We start from the raw sequence: 19,262 nt of genomic DNA, 5'->3' as shown, positions 1-19,262 counted from the left end.
TCTCAAATGACCAGTGATGTTGAACATTTTTTCATGTATTTATTTGCTATTTCTACCTCTTTGTCTGGGAAATGTCTGTTCATTTCAGATGCCCATTTTTCAATTGGTCCTTTAAATTTGGGAGGTCTGATCTTTTTAAGTTCTTTATAGATTTGAGATAGTAGATCTTTGTCTGAGGAAGAGCAGGTGAAGATTTTTTCCAACATTGTGGGTTGTCTCTTCACACTGCTGGTGGTTTCTCTTGCTGTGAGGAAGCCTGTTAATGAGAAGAGATCCCACTTGTTGATTGTTTGTGCTAGTTCATGGGCAACTGAGATTTTGTTCATAAAATCTTTTCCTACACTGATGTCTTCAAGGGTTCTACCTAACCTCTGTTCCAACTGGTTCAGAGTTTCTATTTTAATATTTAGATCTTTAATCCATTTTGATTTTACTTTAGAACATGATGAGAGATATAGGTCTAGTTTTAATCTTTGGCAAGTTGAAACCCAATTTTTCCAGCACCATTTATTAAAGAGGCTATCTTTCCTCCAGTGAGGGTGTATGGCTCCTTTATATAAGATGAGATGGCTGAGCGTGTCTGCTGTCGTTTCTGCATTTTCTAATATGTTCCACTGGTCCTCAGGTCTGTTTCTTTGCCAGTACCATGGTAGTTTTGTTGTTTTTTAATCACAGGAGCTTTGTAGTATAGTTTCAAGTAGGGGGTTGTAATACCCCTTGCCATGTCTCTGTTACCTAGAATTGCTTTTGCTATTCTGGGTCTCTTTTATTCCAATGAATTTTTGCATTGTTTTCTCAAGGTCCATGAAGTATGTTGCTGGGATTTCAATTGGGATTGCACTGAATCTATATACCAATTTTGGAAATATAGCCATTTTCACTATGCTGATCCTTTCTACCCAGGAGCAAGGGATGTCTTTCCATTTTCTGATATCACTTTCACTATCTTTTTTCAAAGTGCTATGATTTTCAGAGAAGAGATCTTTGATTTCTTTTGTTAGGTTGATTCCTAGATATTTCAGTTTTTTGGATGCTATTGGGAAAGGAATTGTTTGCCCTATTTCTGTCTCAGTGAGTCTGTTATTCTTGTACAGGAAAGTTATTGATTTTTATGTGTTGACCTTGTATCCAGCTACTTGACAGAATTTGGTTATTAAGTCTAAAAGACTTTTGGTGGAGTTCTTGGGGTCTTCTATGTAGAGTATCACGTTATGTGCAAATAATGACAGTTTGACTTCTTCATTTCCTATCTTTATTCCTTTTATTTCTTTCTCTTGTCTAAATGCTATGGCTAATGTTTCCAGAACTATATTGAAAAAGAGTGGTGATATTGGATATCCTTGTCTTGTTCCTGATTTTAGTGTGAAGGATTTCAGTTTTTGACCATTTAGTATGATATTGGCTGTTTTCATACATGGGTTCTATCAGTTTAAGGTAGAGACCATCTATTCCAATTTTTGTAGGTTTTTTATCACAAATGCATGTTTGATTTTGTCAAATGTTTTTCTGTGTCTATGGAGATAATCATATGGTTTTTGTTCTCGGCTCTATTGATATAGTGTATTACATTGATTGATTTTCGTATATTGAACCATCCCTGTGTCCCTGGGATGAATCTCACTTGAACAGAGTGTATGATCTTCTTGATAATCTTCTGAATTCTGTTTGCCATTATTTTATTAAGGATTATTGCATCTATGTTCATTAGTGAGATTGGCCTATAGTTCTCTTTTTCAGTTGGGTCTTTCTCTGCTTTGGGGATCAAGGTGATGCTTGCTTCCAGGAATGAATCTAGGAGTGTTGCTTCCCTTTCAATTTAACTGAAGAGTTTAAACAGTAGTGGCAACAGTTCCTCACTAAATGTCTTGTAGATTTCAGCAGTGAAGCCATCAGGGCCTGGGATTTTCTTAGTTGATAAGATTTTAATTACATTTTCAATTTCATTGGTTGACATTGGGTTGTTCAGAAGTTTTAGGTTTTCTTCATTCAACTTTGGTAATTCATATGTATCTAGGAATCTGTCCATTTCTTCTGTGTTGTCCATCTTATTGGTGTATAGGTTCTGGAAGTAGGTATTGATGATCCTCTGGATTTTTGTTGGGCCTGTTGTAATTTAACCCTTTTCCTTCCCAATTGCATGGATTTGGGCCTTTTCTTTCCTTTTTCTGATAATGGTGGCTAAGGGTTTATCAATTTTGTTGATTGTTTCAAAGAACCAACTCTTGGCTTCATTGATTTTTTTGTATCATTCTCTTGGACTCCATTGCATTGAATTTTTCCTGTGATCTTTATAATTTCCTCCCTTGTATGAGCTTTGGAGTTTTCCTGCTCTTCTTTTTCTAGAACCTTGAGGTTCAGCATCAGGTTGTTTAATTGGGCTCATTCTGTTTTCCTAATATGCATATTCACTGCTATGAATTTCCCTCATAAGACTGCTTTCATTGTGTCCCATGGTTCCAATATGTTGTGTTGTCATTGTCATTTAATTGAATTAACTGTCTGATTTCTTCTTTAATTTCCTCTGTGACCCATTGGTTATTCAGAAGTGTGTTGTTCAATTTCCACGTGTTTATGAAATTTTTCCAGTTTCTTTTGCTATGGATCTCCAATTTCCTTGCACTATGGTCTGATAATATATGGGGGATAACTTCAATTCCTTTGCACTTACTTAAACATGTTCTATGTGTGAGTATGTGGTCTATTTTGGAGAATGACCCATGTGCAGCTGAGAAGAATGTGTATTCTGATTTTGTGGGGTAGAAGACTCTGTAAACATCTGTTAAGTTCATTTGTTCAAGAGTTCGATTGAGTTCTAGTATTTCATTACTTATTTTTAGTCTAGTTGATCTATCTATTTGTGACAGTTGGGTGTTGAGGTCCCCCACTACAATTGTATTAGTACATATATGACTTTTCATGTCCTTTAGTATTTGTTTTATATAGTTGGGTGCACTAGTGTTTGGTGCATAGATATTTATAATTGTCATTTCTTCCTCTTGGATTCTTCCCTTTACAAGGATGTCGTGTCCTTGTTCGTCTCTCTTCATCAGTGTTGGTTTGAAATCTACTTGATCTGTAAAGAGGAAAGCTACTCCTGCTTTTTTTCGGGTTCCTCTCCCATGGAGTATTGTTTCCATGCTTTAGCTTTCAGTCTATGAGTTTCTTTTTGAATTAAGTGTGTTTCTTGTATGCAGCATATTGTTGGATTTTGCTTCTTGACCCATTCTGCCACTCTATTTCTTTTGATTGGTGAATTGAGACCATTAGCATTAATGGTTATAACTGAAATGTATTGACTTGTCATTTCCATGACTTTTTCTTTTTGTTGGTTTCTCCCCTTTACATTTAATTTATTGTCATGCCAGATGGGTTCATTCTACTTTGCTTCCTGGGGTTGTGATCCTCAGGGTCTGTTCCTAGGATATTGTGTAAAATTCTTTGGAGTGCTGGTTTGGTAGTCACGAAATTCCTAAGGTGCTCTTTGTCATGAAAATATCTTATTTCTCCATCCATTTTGAAAGATAGTTTTGCAGAGTACATCAATCTGGGTTGGAGGCTGTTTTGAGGGCTTGGGATATATCACTCCAAGCTCTTCTTGCCTTGATGGTTTGTGTTGAAAAGTCTGCTGTGATTCTGATGGGCTTTCCTTTGTATGTGATTTGTTTCTTTTCTCTGACTGCTTGGAGAACTTTGTTCTTCTGTTGTGTTTCTGGAATCTTAACAATTATATGCCGATGTGTAGATTTTTTTTGATCAAGGCTATTTGGAGTCCTATATGCCTCACTTATCTGTATGTCAAGCTCTTTTCCCCTGCTTGGGAAGTTTTCTGTCATTATTTCTGTGAAGAGATTATTTATGTCTTCTCCACTCTCTCCTGCTTCTTCATTGAGCCCAATCAGTCTTATGTTATTCTTCTTTGCATCATCTAGCAGCTGCTGGATTGATTTCTCATGTTCCCTTCTAATTTTGAAGCCATTTTTCTTTTCCTGGTCACTAATCACAATGTAATCTTCTATATCTGAAATTCTGTCCTCACATTGGCTCATTCTGCTGTGTAGACTTTCAATGGAGTTTTTCATCTCCTGGAAATGTATTTGCATCTGTTTTATGGATTCCATTTGTTTCTTATGTTGGGATTACATCATGTTTCTGAGCTCCTCTCTAGATTTATTAGTGATGTCTTGCACTAGGGGCACAATTTCTCCTGTTATCTGAGAAATTACTTCTGATTTCATTTTTTCCAGGTCCCCTTTTGTTGCCAGTTCAGTGGGTCCAGGTGGTTGAGTATCTGAGTCGTTCCATCTCATTTCCCTTTGGGGTTGCTGTAGGTGATCTGGAAGTCTGGTTTTGAGACTTATTTATGTGTTTTCTCATTTCGACTGGGACGGGGTCTGTTAGCTCCTGCATGGATTACGTCCTCTGAGCTGGAAGAGGTGGGACAGGGGCAGGGAGCAGTGGTAGAGATGGTGACCCAAAAGCCCCCTCCTCTGGGCCAGGAGCAGTGGTACTGCAGCTCAGAAGCCCTTACCTCTGGGATGGGAGCAATGGGCCTCAGTACCTTGGTCTGGTGTTCTGGTGTCCTTTGCATCTGTGTAGCGTGGAACCAGGTGGATGCCTGTCTGCAGCAGGGTGATCCGATGTCTTCTGCATGACTTGGGTCCTTGGTAGTGTGTGGGCAGACCTGCCTGTCTGCTTTGGGTTGATTCCGCATCTTCCACATGACTCATTACTTCAGTATGGCATGCACAGACCTGCCTGTCTGCAGCAGGGTTATTCAGCATGTTCTGTGTGACTCAGGACCTTGGTAGGGCATGTCTGTTGATGTAAATACTTAAAAGCTTGTAAATTTCATGGGAAATCTCTGGAGAATTCTTAATATCTTCCTTTCCTCTATTTTTATCACAAGGGAAATCTAATTTGAAAAACTTTATTCTTTACAATATTAGTAGATACAGAAGAATGATAGAAAAGCCACAATTTTTAATTATATATTTTGTAATTGATTCAAGCAAGAATCAATCAAGAAGTTAAGGGCCAGGGATTTTGCTCAGTGGTTTTGCCACCTGCTGCACAAGTGCAAGGACCCAAGTTCGATCCCTGGTTCCAAAAAAAACTGAAAAAACAAAAACAGAAGTTAAAACCATTCAAAGAAGAGTTGTTGTAACCCAGACTCCATTATGAGTTATTTTTTTCTCTTTTAAGAAGCTTAAACCATTCTTTGTCCCTAGTTTGCATTAAACAGTGGGATGGAGCATGTTCTTTCTCTCTGGTCCTGCTCAACAGAGTTTCTGGTCCCACTCCTATGGTCCTCCACTGATCAGCTTCTTATCTTCCATGCACGGTGTGGTTTATGAGCTTGATTTGCAGAAGCATAGATTGTTCCCTTGTCACTAGACTTCTAGAAGTCTGACAAGATTGATTTTATACAAACTTATGAAACCCCCATTCTCCCCCTCCTCTTCCAGTCCTTTCCTGAGGTCACTCAGGCTCATGCCTGCTGAGGCTGGGCAGAGGTTGATGCACCCCACCTTCCTCATGCTGCCTTTTCCATTAACCTTTCTCTGCATCAGGTGGGTTCATTCCTATCACTCACAGAGCACACATGTCTGAGTTTGAGGCCAGAGTTGTGACCTTTCTGATCTCATCCCACTGTACGGACCATGGTGGTGAAAGGTGTTTCTCCATGTGCTGTTCACAAAATTGGAGGAGACAGAGAGGGGACATCTGACCAGTGTATAATGAAGGATGCAGCTGGTGTCATGACCAGCTGGTGGCCATCATTTGCAGTGTGCCCAGTGATTGTCATCCTTGTGGTGACCAGTAGGATCCTAGTTGTTAAATGACACTTTAAAATATAATGCTGACTCTGTACTTAGTCACAGAGTGCTTATTGTTACTTTCTGTAAATTCCTGCCGGGAAAATCTACCTTTGTATACCTGCCTTTTTAAAGTATGTGCATTTTGAAATAAAACAAATTATAGCAACCTATATGCTTTTGTAATGAAATGTGTTCTCTTCTGAACTTAAGCCGCACTGTGGACCAAAATATGCATTACAGATGTTCATTTTTGATCCAACTGGATCCTTTTCTCCACTTTGAATCTTAGGGCTAAAGGTATCAGTGAAGATAATTGATACAGGTGGAGCAGAGAGGAGGGGAGAGACATGCTCTTGGGGAAGAGGGTTGGGCTGTTATTTGTGAGAATTCAGGTGCTGCCCATTTTTGTGATCTGTTCCTGTCATTGTCACCCCAACTCTCTGCTGTCCTGGGGAGTGAGGGTGGGGGTCAAAAGGAAATGGAATACATTGAGATAACAATGCACCCAGAGGTTATGTTTCAACCACACAGAGACCATCCCAGCTCCAGCCCTGCTGCTCTGGCTCCATCTGTGCAACTTCTGGGGGCTGAGCAGGCAGTGGGCCAATCTACTTAGGTTTGAGATGTGAAAAGAAAATCTCTTTCAACTTCAGGTACCCCATACCTAGGACAAGACTGTGGTCATTACTACGGTGATGATCAAATGTCCTCTTCTTCCCCCGGTCACTAAGTGGGGACCATGTGAGGCTGAAGTGCAGGACACCTGGTTCCACCTCAATGTCCAGTCTATTATTTGCCTGATGTGTCTGTAGGAAACATTTTCCTTTGGACAGTTGATGTGGGATTTTTTACCAATTTTCATCTTTATTGCTCCATCTCTGCAATACATAATGATCACACTCTTCTTGTAGAGCTGGTAGGTACATGTACATAATACCCCTTGGACTGTATTTTAATCTCTTAAATTCCCCTCCTTTCAATGTCTCAACACCTCTATTTCCCATTTGTGAAAGCTCTATCTTCCTATTTACTATTGTCACCTATTATTTTGCACTTTATTTATATTTTCAATTTCTCACATCAGAGAACTGACTTGTGTGACTGATTTATTTTACTTAAAATTCTGGTCTCAAAATGCATCCTTTATTCCCACACATAACCCCAATTTATCCTTCCTTATGGCTGAATAGGACTCCCTTATGTAGAAACATGTACCACATTGTCCTTATTAATGCATCTCTTTGATAGGCATCTAGGCTGCTCCAAGATTTACCTATTATGAATTTTGCTGCTCTCAACATTGCTCTGCAGATGTTCAATATTAACACAATTGTGCCATTTTGGCCACCAAGAATCATAGGGTTAAAGGCAAGCATTATGAAAGTTTTATAGATCAATGTAACAAGATATCTTGAACCCTTTCAGAAAGATAGCTGGAAGAGGAAGAGCCAGGGTCAATAGAATTTCAAGCTTTAATTTTTTGAGAAATCTTAACGCTGAATAAAAGCAATAGTAAAACTCTGCTTTAGGTGCCCTCTTCTGTGTTGTAGCAGATAGAAAGCATCATGTCTGGGTGTTGTTGAAGGAAAAGATGGTCCAATCTGAATTTAACCAAGTCTCAGAACCAATGTCCAGTTTTTGTTAAAAGAGAAAACGATAACAGATTTATCACTAATTCCATGTAAAATTTTTAAAAAATCACCAGGAAAACATAAGGTGTGGAACATTCTACAGAAGAAAGACTTGGAGAGCTCAAAAAGGTATTAAATTTGTTTGGAAAAAAAGACCATGTGAGTCCTACATTGAGACACATTACACACTCATGAAAACATTAAGCTTTATTAAGTGCCTGAGAGAATGTCTCAAAATATATTTCTTGGGAAAATATTTTAATTATTTTAAGGTATAAAAGAACTGGGTTTAGATGGAGTATTCACATGGTACATGGAAAAGAAGACTCACTATAGTGCTAATTTCCTAATGTAACCATTAACAATTTCTTGAGTCTAATAATTCCATGTCTTAAGCATGTCATAAATTTTATGTGTTAGAAAGTAAACTAGGGGTGGAATGTGTAGCTTGGTGCTGGAAGGCATGACTAGCATGGCTGAGGTCATGCATTCTTCCCTCACAACTGCAACCAGCCAATCAATCAATAACTGTAGGAATGAAGGAATACTTATCTGGTAAAAATGAATTATTGGAAATCAGAATTTAAAATGGAATTGATCTTTTCATTTAAAATTCAACTATACAACTGAGGAAAAGCCATAAAATTATTTTTAGAAAAGAAAAAGCTGAATTCATAGAGAGGGATTTACAGGTATTGAGACTTCTGTGACATTTTGACCACTGAGAGGGGTGAGTATTCAGTGCTTCAAATAGGCAGAAGGAGGGGGCCAGGCATCCACGAGGGATGAGGAGGACACAACAGGGGTCACATTAGATGTCAGTGGGAAAGAGGCCTGTGCTGAAGGCTTCCTTCATCATTACCATCACATTTTTTAAAAACCCAGTTAACCTATGTACAAAAATTTAAATTAAGTGGAATCAGACACCCAATGTGATCATCAGAGTTCCAAAATATTTCAAAGATACAAGGAATAACTATGACAAGGAATTGCTTAAATTCAAAAAGCATGAAAAATTTCCTCATTGGGAGGAAATTATTGGTAACTGTGACAGCATAAAAATGTTATGGGTTTTTAAACAAGAAATGTACAACATGAGCTATTGTGATGAAAAACACCATGGTACTGGCAAAAAAAAGAGACATGAGGATCAGTGGAACAGAACAGAATGTGCAGAAACAACTCTACACCAGCTCAGTCACCTTATCCTTGGCAAAGAGGCCAAACACCTTCAGTGGAAGAAAGATAGCCTCTTTAATAAATAGTGCAGGTAAAACTGGCTTTCCATATGCTGAAGACTAAAACTAAACTCATGTCTCTCAGCATGCACTAAACTGAAATCAAGAAGGATCAAAGATCTACATATGAAAGCAGAAACACTAAACCTGGTGGAAGAGAAATGAAGTGGAGCTCTTGATGACACAAGTGTAAGAAAAGTCTTCACGAACAAAACCCAAACTGCCAGGGAAATATTATAAGGAATCAACAACTGAGATCTCATCTTATTAAAAAGAATTTGCACAGAAAAAGAGACTAGCAAGAGAGTGAAGAGACAACCCAGAGAGTGGGAAAAACATGTTGGTAGCTGTTTGTGAGACAAAAGACTAATATCTAGGATATATATATATATAAATCAAATCCCACAAATTTAAAGACTCAGTCCAAAAATGGATATCTGAGATAAATACACTTTTTCAGATGAAGAAATACAAATGGTAAATAAATATCTGAAAAATATTCAACATCACTGGCAATTTAAAATATGTAAATTAAAGCAAGGCTGAGATTACATATCACTCCTGAAAGAAATAAACCAAGAACAGATGCTGGAGGGGAAAAAGGAACCCTTCTTCACTTTTGGTGCACATGCAGCCTGGTGCAAGCACTGTGTAAATCATTGTGGAGATTACACAAAATACAAGGACTAGAGCTTCTATTTGATCCAGCTATTCTCATTCTGTGTGTCTTCCTGAAAGAATGAAAGCATCAGACCACAGTGATATATGTGCACTCATGTTCATAGAAGCACAATTTGTAATATCTAATTCTGGGAAACAACCCAATTGTCCATCAACAAATGAATAGTCAAAGAAGATGTATTTTTTTTATATATGATGCAGTAGTATTCAGTCATAAAGAGGGGTAAACTCGAGACATTTCAAGCTAAATGGATTCACCTACAGACCATATTCTTAAGTGAAATAGCACAAAAATGTGTGTAAATATCACATTGTTTCTCTGGTGTGATGAACCAAAAGTGTAACTAAGAGTGATATTTCAAGAAATATAATGGATATGAGTGTTTTTACATATTTGTCATAACAATTGAAATATCTAATACAAATAATGCTAGCACAATTTACCATCCACCAGATACCAACTATTAAGAGAACTTCTTATCACCAGTCTCCTTGGTTTGGTAACACAGCTCACATTTATTGGGTTAGATCTTTCCAGAAATATCTCTGTGGAGAGGAGAAAAGTGATCTAAAATCTCCACATAGTGACTCAATTTATTCTCAGAGGGCCCTAGCATTTCTCTAAGGAGCTGTGCATTTTATAAAAAGATGCATAATTTATTTACTTATTCATTTATTCATTCATTCACTTATTCATTCCGGGTCTTTCTATGTAGTTATGTCTCCTCTTCAATTCACTGTGGAGCCCAGCCTGGCCTTGGACTTGCAGTGATCCTCTTGCTTCAGCCACCCAAGTGATGGGATTACAGATGTGTGTGTGTGTGTGTGCCACCACACCCAGGAAAATGTGCTTTTACATACCAGTGTTAGGGTTGAAAACACTACAGGTTATGGTGTTGATCATTATTTCTAACTCTATTGGGTGGAGTTAGAGCATGTGCACATCTTAGTGGTATAATACACCACCAGTGCTTGTATTTTTGTTAATCTCATACATTTGTTGTTTTGAAGGTAAGTATATGGTTTGTGTAAAAGCTTTCATTTATTTTGAATCAATTTTACATGCATCTGCATTCTCCTTGTTGTGTGGACCTAATAATGCCTGGGAAGACAGAACCCATTCCTGATTCTGGGGAAATCCATGGTGGATGGCAGGGGAAGGGGACTCAGGGGCCTGGTCCTGGGAGAAGGCCTGGAACTGCCTAGGATGGCAATGGATGTTCAACTAGGACTCCCTTCTCAGAAGATGGAAGAGCCCCTTCTAGTTCATGAGGGGTGAGTAAAGCTGGATGTGGTGGGATAGCCTGCATTCCTAACTCTAGGGGGTTAGACAGGGGCTTCTCTGGTGCTCTAGAGTTTGAGACCAGCCTGGGCCATGGACCAAGAATATGCCCCCCAAACAAAACAAAACAAACAAACAAACAAAAAACGACATAGCAAAGTAGCATTCTCTTGTTATTTCTAGCTGAACATATAGAAACTTGAGTATTTTCCTTCAAGTTGAATTCAGTAGAACAGGACTTTTCTCCAATAAATAATGAACCCCCAAGTCAGAGTAAATGCTTTCTAACCATCATGTTTCATGTAAATTAACCCAAATCATTAAAGAGGGGAAATCCATTGAACATACTCACTTCCTTCTGTCCCACATTCAAATATCAACAAATAAACATCACAAAACGTTAGAACTAAACATTATTCCTTGATCTGGAAGCTAAATGGAGTGATAAATTCACAATGAAGTTGACATCTCCACTGTGAAGGTGGTGGGGTACTTTTCAGGGAAAGACAGGAAGGATGTACTTATATCTTTACAGAGTTTAGAGCACCCTACAACTAATACACGCACAATATCCTAGACAAGTAGATACATCCAGAGGTAATTATCTCCTGTGTTTTGAATACAGGATAATACTTTAAGTAAAGATCTTGTAAGGGAGTCCAAAATACACTGAAGTGGTATGCTTTTATTTATATATTACAGAATACAACAGTCATTGTAATAATGACAAAGAGCAATGTGGAAGCCACTGTAAAAGAAATTCCAAGGAGAAAGAATTTAGAATAGATCTTCTCCAAGAAATTTATCCTTTTAACAATTTAACAAAGTATGTTAGGTGATGAATTCATTAACTTAATTATTTTACTTACATAGATATGACAAAACATCACTTTGTATATCTTAAGTATATTTGCCTTGATCAACTTTACATTAAGAACGCTGTGAAAAATAAATTTTGATGTTTTGAATGATGATAGTCTCAATATTTTAAATAATGTTCATGACTACTGAATTTCAGGAGAAAGGGCGTGTTTGGCCAATTAGGTCACATTTATGTTCCTACATGGTGGACCTGCATTGTTGATCCGACTTCTGTGCATGGCTTTCTTTAAGGAGGAAGGGAACAGAGGTGAGGGGTCCTGCACTCTGAGCTGAGGTAGCCACAGCCCTATGCTGGATAGGGATGGTTCAGCAAAAGGCCATGGCACTGTCCAGGTGACATTAAAAATTCACAGAGTATCTGCATCAGAACAGGTCACCAGGATAGAGAAAACAACATCAACCTGTCTGTGGATGAATCTCATCACAGATCAGACTGTGTCACCCAACCCAGACCTGACTGAGCCCCTTCCCTTCTGATGGGAACAACCACTGTCTTTCTCCCAATGAGAGCTCAGCAAGGGTCCAACTTCCACCCCAGGTAAACTGACACCATCTCCCAGTAGCACCTAATCAGTGGACAGGCAGATCCCAGGCTTTAGTCCTCCAGCAAATCACTGAGTATCTCAACCCCACCCTTCTCAGCACTGCTCTAAGCTTCAGGCAGGGACCAAGCACTGGACTGCATGCTACACTGTGTAGTCATTCCAGGTTCCCCAGGCACTGGACAGGGGCTCATTCTCAGGCTGTTCACTAGATATTTAATGAGAATTTGGCTGCAACATTAAGGGGACCATTTTCAAAAATAATATATAGTTCTTGTACATGTGGAATAAAAATCTAAAGCAGGGAACAATGGAAGGAACTAGATTATTTCTATAGTGTGAGAAAAATGTTTGAATGGATAAAAAAATTCATTGGACCTGAATGCATATCATAACATGAATTGCAAGGGGACACTGTACCCTTCCTGTTGGAAATACCTTTCACAATGCTACAATAAATTTCCATGTTTTGTAAATTGGAGCCACGAGTTGATTCATACCCTGGTCAAAGCAACAATGTTAAAGGTTATTTTTATTTTTGATGTATGAACATAGGCTATAGACATTGCCTTATTATCAAATGTGTATTACATGAATACTTAGAATGTAGATATGTATTTGAGGAAGTTGGTGTGATGCACTTTGTGATCTTTTTGCATTGTTCATATGGGAGTGGAGATTTGTGGTAACAGTGAGAACAAGGCAGGGAAGGGCAAAAAGAAAATGCTAAGGAAGGGAGAATGTGGGATGGAAGTCAGGGTGGGAAATCTGCCAGGGGGAGAGGTCTTGACAAAGGCATGCAGAGGAGAGAGGAGGTCCTCCCTCTGGACCCCCTAGAGCTTCAGGAAAGGGGACACCTTCCTAATCCCCACCTGCATCTCCTTGTTGCAGAAGCTATACACAATGGGGTTTAGGGTGGGTGTCATGAGAGTGTAGAGTGGGGCCACAAACTTGTCCTTCTCATATGTGTAGCTGGAAGCAGGGCAGCTGTAGGTGTAGATGATGGGGCAGTAATAAAGCAACACCACTATGAGGTGGGAGGAGCATGAGGAGAAGGCCTTCTTTTTGCCTTCTTTCATGGGAATGTGGAGAATGGCAGCAATGATAAAGCAATAGGAGATGCAGGTGAAGGTGAAGTCCCCCACGGCCAGGGTGATATCTGCCACGTACACCGTCACTTTGTTGAGTCTCATAGGGCTGCAGGACAGAGCCAGCAGTGAGGGTATCTTGCAGAAAAAGTGGTTAATGGTGTTTGGCCTACAGAAAGTCAATCTCAGAATGGGACCTGTGTGTACCCAGGGGTTGATGATGCCTATAGCCATGACGACGCTGAACAGGGCCACACATATGTAGGTGTTCATGATGGTGCTGTAGTGCAGGGGGAAGCAGATGGCCACATAGCAGTCATAGGCCATGGTGGTGAAGAGAACCATCTCCACCCCTAGAGACCATGTGAAGAAGAAGAGCTAGGACATGCAACCCCTGTAGGAGATGGTGTTCCATGATGTTAGCATGGTCCACAGCATTTTGGTGTGATGGTCATGGTGCACATGATGTCCATGATGGCCAGAGCCAGAAGAAGAATATACATGGGGCATGCAGGCTGGCATTGTACACGATGGTCAGCATGATGAGTATGTTCCCCAGGAAAGCCACCAGGCAGATGAAGAGGAACACAAAGATTACTCCTTGCAGTGCAAGGCTTCTGGTGAGGCCTAGAATCAGGAACTCGGTGACAATGTGTGGTTTATCCTTCCTTCAGGGTGATTAAATGGTGGCCATTGCTCAGAGGGAACTGCTAGGAATTAATGTAGCTGTGAGTGTGTGTGTTACTATGTAGTGATTTGATACCACCTTGTGGCATGAATTCCAGTAGGGTAGAGCTGTGACTTCAAGGCAGACTCTTGATTCTCCATACAGATTCCATTCTCTGATGCATATTCTTCCATGGTGACTGGGATAAACTGAAGGCAGTGGGTGACAAGGAAAATATAGGAAATAAACATCTTCAAAATATGGCAATGTTATCATTCTCATTGAAACTTGTCTAAGTAGAACTTAATTGTTTTTCATTAGAGTTTGTTTTTCATTAGAATGATTAGTAATATAGGTAGCTTTACAGTTATAGAAAAAAGCATTTCTCTTCCTGTCATCATAGATCTACTGGCTGGAAATCTGCCAATGAGAGAAAAGACATTAAAAAGCAAGCAGGAGTTTACTACCAAGTGCACCTGGCACGTGCAGGGCCTTTGACTTGAGTGATTCCAGGGGGAGGTGGAATCCTGACCTGTGCAGCATAGAAACTAAGAACAGTGGGTTTTCAGAGAAGGGCTAGGAGAGAGGACACAAGGCCTTTGAGGTTTGTTAGGGGCAGGATGTGGGGAAAACAATGAAACCTGGAGACCAGAGGGTTTCAGCAAGTTTTCCCACTGCAGCCCTTAGGGCTGGCTGGGCTGACAGAGTCTGGGGTTGTCCCTGGTGATTCTGCTCACCTGTCCAGGGGCAGAGGGCAGCCAGAGCCTCCTTCCTGTGTATTCTCTTTATTTCCATTGCCTTCAGCTCCCACAGTCTTTATAGTGGAGTAGTGCATGTGGGGAGGGTTTTTGAATTATTCCCTTTCATATAAATTGACACATAGCGATTATACAATCTGCTGGATGAAGTGTGATGAAAAATAAAGGAGAAGGGGTGGGAAGATTCCCCCAGGTGTGGCTTGGCCAGTGCCTTCTGGAATCTGGGGAAAGCACAGGCTCTTAGGCCCCACCCAGGCGTCTTTGTGGACCCAGTGCTCTGGCAGTGACATGAGTGACTTCAGCCCATGGGTCTTGAAAAGGTTATTCCAGGGGCAGTGGAAGCCCTGCCTGACTTGGGCATGTGCTTGCTTACAGCGGATCAGGGTTGCTCATTGTGGGTGTGAGGAGACACACAGGGCTGGACCCCCTATCCGAGGGAATTCCAGCCTGAAGGCAGAAAGATCTGCACTATTTTTCTTTTAGAAATCTGCTGCTTAAGGATGAACTCTAGTCACCTGCATGTTCATTAGTTTCCAACTGATGTTGCAGTGTGTAGGCTTTGTCTTCAAAATAGTGCTCAGATATTAACTCTTAGAATTATTCTAACAGAGAACGTTGAGCTCAGGGAGTAGCTCAGTGGTAGAGCTTGCCTAGGCTCTGGGTTCTACGTGCACAACCATCACCAAGTAAAGAAAAGTGGAAGAATGAAGAACAGAGAGTTTCAAAGTGGTTCTCTGCCCTTGGCTGACTCTCCTACTCTCACTTTAGGGGAGGGTGTCACGTTTCTGATGAAGGGTGCTTTCACCTTCAGTTCATTCTTCATAAGGACACAGAGATGAGTATTTCATTCATCAAATTAAATAATAAATAATGCAGGTCAGAAGAGGCAAAAAATCATTTTGAAATTAGTTATTTGTAAAATTCTTGTAGTCTTACTTCTGTAGCATCTTTTTGAAGACTGAACTCCTAGCTTATAAATTAGGAAATCAATTTAGAATATAGAGCCTGTGAACATGGATGTGACTAGAATCTAGGTTTGGGAGACTGATTTCCAAACAAAAATAATTTACATGTTTTCATTCAAGAGCCACGCAGCATCTGGATGTAAAATTCATGAACGGAGTCCACAGGAAATGCTCAGTCTCTTGTGGCCTCAGATGGCTTCCAGAATAAGGAGAGGAGGGAGGCACCTAGGCTGGACCAAACCCCACTGCTGGTGTATACTGTTAATATCAGCATGAGCTTGTGAGATCACTAACATATTTTTGGCTATAATACTATATACAAGTTGTTTATTGAAATAACTGATATTACCTCTGCCTGGCTTCTTGCACAGAGCAGACACCCTACGACTGCAAGACATATATGGACACATTCGTTTGTGCTCCTGGGCCTCGGTGCAGGGCTGCTGTGCCCTGGTTGCAGGCCACCCGAATGTATCAGGACAATGAGAGTCTGACCCAGGACTTTCTCCTGCTGGGTTTTCCCAGGTCCTGGGCCCTACAGCTTTCTCTCTCTTTGTGATCTTCTTGCTGGGGCACCTCCTCATGGTGGGTGGCAATGTGGCCATCCTGCTCCTGGTCAGCAGCTCCCCCCAGCTCCACACCCCTATGTACTCCTTTCTGAGCACCCTCTCTTTCCTGGAGATCTGGTACACCACTGCTTCAGTGCCCCAAGCCCTGGCCATCATGCTGGGGAGGAGCCAGATCATACTGTGTGTGGGCTGCCTCTTGCAGATGTACCTGGTTTTCTCCTTAGGCTCCATGGAGTACTTCCTGTAACCAGCCATGGCCTATGACCACTACCTGGCCATCTGCTGCCCTCTGCATTATGAAGCCATCATGAGCAACCTGTTATCCATGAAGCTGGCCCTGAGCTCCTGGGCCTGTGTTTTCCTGGCCATCACAGCACTCATGGGGCTCATCAGCTACCTGTCCCTCTGTGGCCCACATGCTATCAACAACTTCTTCTGTGACATTGACTCCAGGATTGTCCTGGCCTAGAGCAACACCCAGGCAGTGGAGCTCATGGCCTTCTTGATTAGCTTTGTAGTTATCCTGAGCTCATGCCTAGTCACCCTGGTGTCCCATGTCTCAGCATTATCCTCAGGATCCTATCTACCAGTGGCCGAAGCAAAGCCTTCTCCACCTGCTCTGCCCACCTCACAGTGGTGCTCATCTTTTACAGGTCCACCATCTCCCCCCATCTCCGCACCTCCATTACAGATGCTCTGAGCCAGACCACAGCGGTCCATGTCCTCAACATGGTGGTGGCTAGGGTCCTGAACCCCCTCATCTACACGCTCTATGACAAGGAAGTGAGGGAGAGGCTGCTGAGGAAACTGAAGGGGAAATACAGCTCTACAACACAGTGGACACCTAGACATGCTCTCCATCATCTGCTCAGGGGCTGCCAGGACAACTTCCAAGGACCAGAGGAAGCCTTTTGATTCAGGGACAACCTTGGCTCACACATGTAGAAAGTGGGCTGCCACTTGTGGGAGGGATGCTGGGACCAAGCAGCAGCAACCACTTAGAGCTTGGTTGTGTATTCACTGGAGCTTGTCCTGGCTTCAGACATGAAACAGAAAAGTGTAAGACAACCGGGCTACATGTATGAAGGAAATGAAGAAACCCATTTCACTGAGAGTGACACATAATTTTCAAAAGGTCTGTTGAAAGTCTATTTCTATGAGAATCATGGCCTGTACCCCTATAATAAAAAGTGTGTTAGGAAGGGAAGAGCATATCATACTTATTTAATCAAAGTTGTAAGTGACATAGAAGGCTCCTTAAAGGAAGGTTCAGACCCAGGAAGTGTTTTTGTGTGGTGAGGAGGGGCTGGCTGTGCAGAAACCTGGTTGGCTGGGGTGTGAGCTGCCAGGGAGAACTCGGGGAGACAGCCCCAGACTTCTCAGTCATGTACACAGCACAGAATGGACCAGGTTGGGAGAGTGGTTTTTAAGTTTAGAGGCTTGCTTTGGGGAGAGGAGTTCTGCTTCTATAACTCGTCTTGGGGAAGAGCAATTCTAGTCTCTAATGCCTGACTTAGTGCCAGAAAGACATAAGAAGGACAAAGCAGAGCCAGAGAAGGTCATATAGACTGCTTCTGAACGTCTCACAAACTCCTGCAGTTCAGTCTTGGGACAAAGACTCCAGACTTTGGAGTCTCAAGTTCTAAACCCATACAGCACCATATGGAAGGCTATACATCTGGGTGGCTTCCCTAACTTATTCTCTCTGAGCAGGTGTGAATTCCTACACATGGTTTTGGAGAATTTCTAATAAAAGTCAGCTTGCTACCTAGGTTGGCAAACAGGGCTCCTGATTCCCCAGGGATGTCCCCCACTGGTCACATATGCTGAGCTCACTGTTGTGAGACGTCTCCACATCTGTACCCACCTCTGCTCTGTCCTCCTTCCACTGACCAGAAGGAAAGTGTGTTCAAAGTGTAAAGTGGACACACCAATGTGGAATCAAATCAAGACTCAGTGTGAAGGAAAGGAAATAATTGAGAATGAACAGAATCTACGCATCAACTTAGATTTCTCCTCCCAGTGTGGACTACAGTCACCACTCCACATAGACATTAATGGTGTGATGACCTGCCAAGCCAGCAACCTTAACTGTTTGATGTTTGATTCAGCTTTGTGATTTTCCAACCTATAACTTATGAAAAATGGTTAACTTTGTGGATAAAATATAATATTATTCAAAATTATGTCCATGTGATGAATTACTGGAGATAGAGACAGAAAGTCCATGCTGGTATTTCTGAATTCTTTTACCCATCTTGCCAAAGTTCTCTTTTAGAAAATATTATTCACGAGCAAGGCTCAAGTTTTAGAAGTCTGTTTCACAACATTATGACCTATACAAAGTAATTTTGGTAGTATTTGTCAATGTTACAATATTTGCAAAAAATTATTAAAGTTTTCAACTTTTCAGATTTACAGATTTTAACTTTTAAAGAAAAGCTTTAAATATTAATTAATCGGTGAAAGTGCATTTGTCCAGAAACTCACAATACTTCTCCAGAGACTGAGTGTGCCAGGGTCCAGTCATACCTGTCTGCAAATCTTTTGCCCACAGCTTCTGGGCACCCAGGCCAGGGAGCCAAACTCAAATCTCCATAGCCACAGGGCCTCAGTGGCCAGGGGTTGATCAGTAACTGTTTCCCTAGCTGTCACCTCCACTTCAATTCAAGATCCACCAGGAATGCCAGCTGTCCCATCAAGCCAGTCAAGAGAAGGATGCCCACTTTGGTTTACTCTGTTCCTGTTCCCTCTTCAGAAACTTTTGCTCAGGGAAGAGCTGGAGACCCCTTTGCACACTGTAAAGTACCACTCCTCACCACCTTTGAGACTCTGCCAAGAAAATGTACAAGCAGCAGCAGGTGACCCCTTGCTGTGCAAGCTCTGAATAAAACAGCAGTGATCCTGGCCATACTGGGATGCTTGTTACAGAGACTTGCATTTGTCTTCCTGGGCTGATTACTCAGAGACCTGGTGTCTTGTGAGGGTCACAGTTCCATCATCACATATGGTTCAGCTATGTCACCAGGCAGCCAGAGCTATGGAGCTCATATTGGTGTGGGGAGCAGCCCAGGCATGTGGATTAATGGTGATGGAGTCCCAGAGAGGGAGGGCCAAGGCCTGTGTGGAGTCAAGAGACA

The 19,262-nt window shown here is 41.3% G+C and overlaps 2 pseudogenes; one reads left to right on the top strand and one right to left on the bottom strand.

Moving 5' to 3' along the window:
• Positions 1 to 12,908: 12,908 nt before the first annotated feature.
• On the bottom strand, positions 12,909 to 14,665 carry LOC101714211 (olfactory receptor 13G1-like; annotated as a pseudogene).
• A 1,357-nt stretch (positions 14,666 to 16,022) lies between these two features.
• On the top strand, positions 16,023 to 17,037 carry LOC101714553 (olfactory receptor 6F1-like; annotated as a pseudogene).
• Positions 17,038 to 19,262: the final 2,225 nt, after the last annotated feature.

Source organism: Heterocephalus glaber, unplaced genomic scaffold, assembly GCF_053883595.1.
Source record: "Heterocephalus glaber isolate CG9 unplaced genomic scaffold, H.glaber_assembly_v1.0 deba00001673, whole genome shotgun sequence".
Classification (NCBI taxonomy): Eukaryota; Metazoa; Chordata; class Mammalia; order Rodentia; family Bathyergidae; genus Heterocephalus; species Heterocephalus glaber.
Note: the sequence above shows the minus strand (reverse complement) of the source record. Positions and strands in the feature narration are given on the sequence as shown.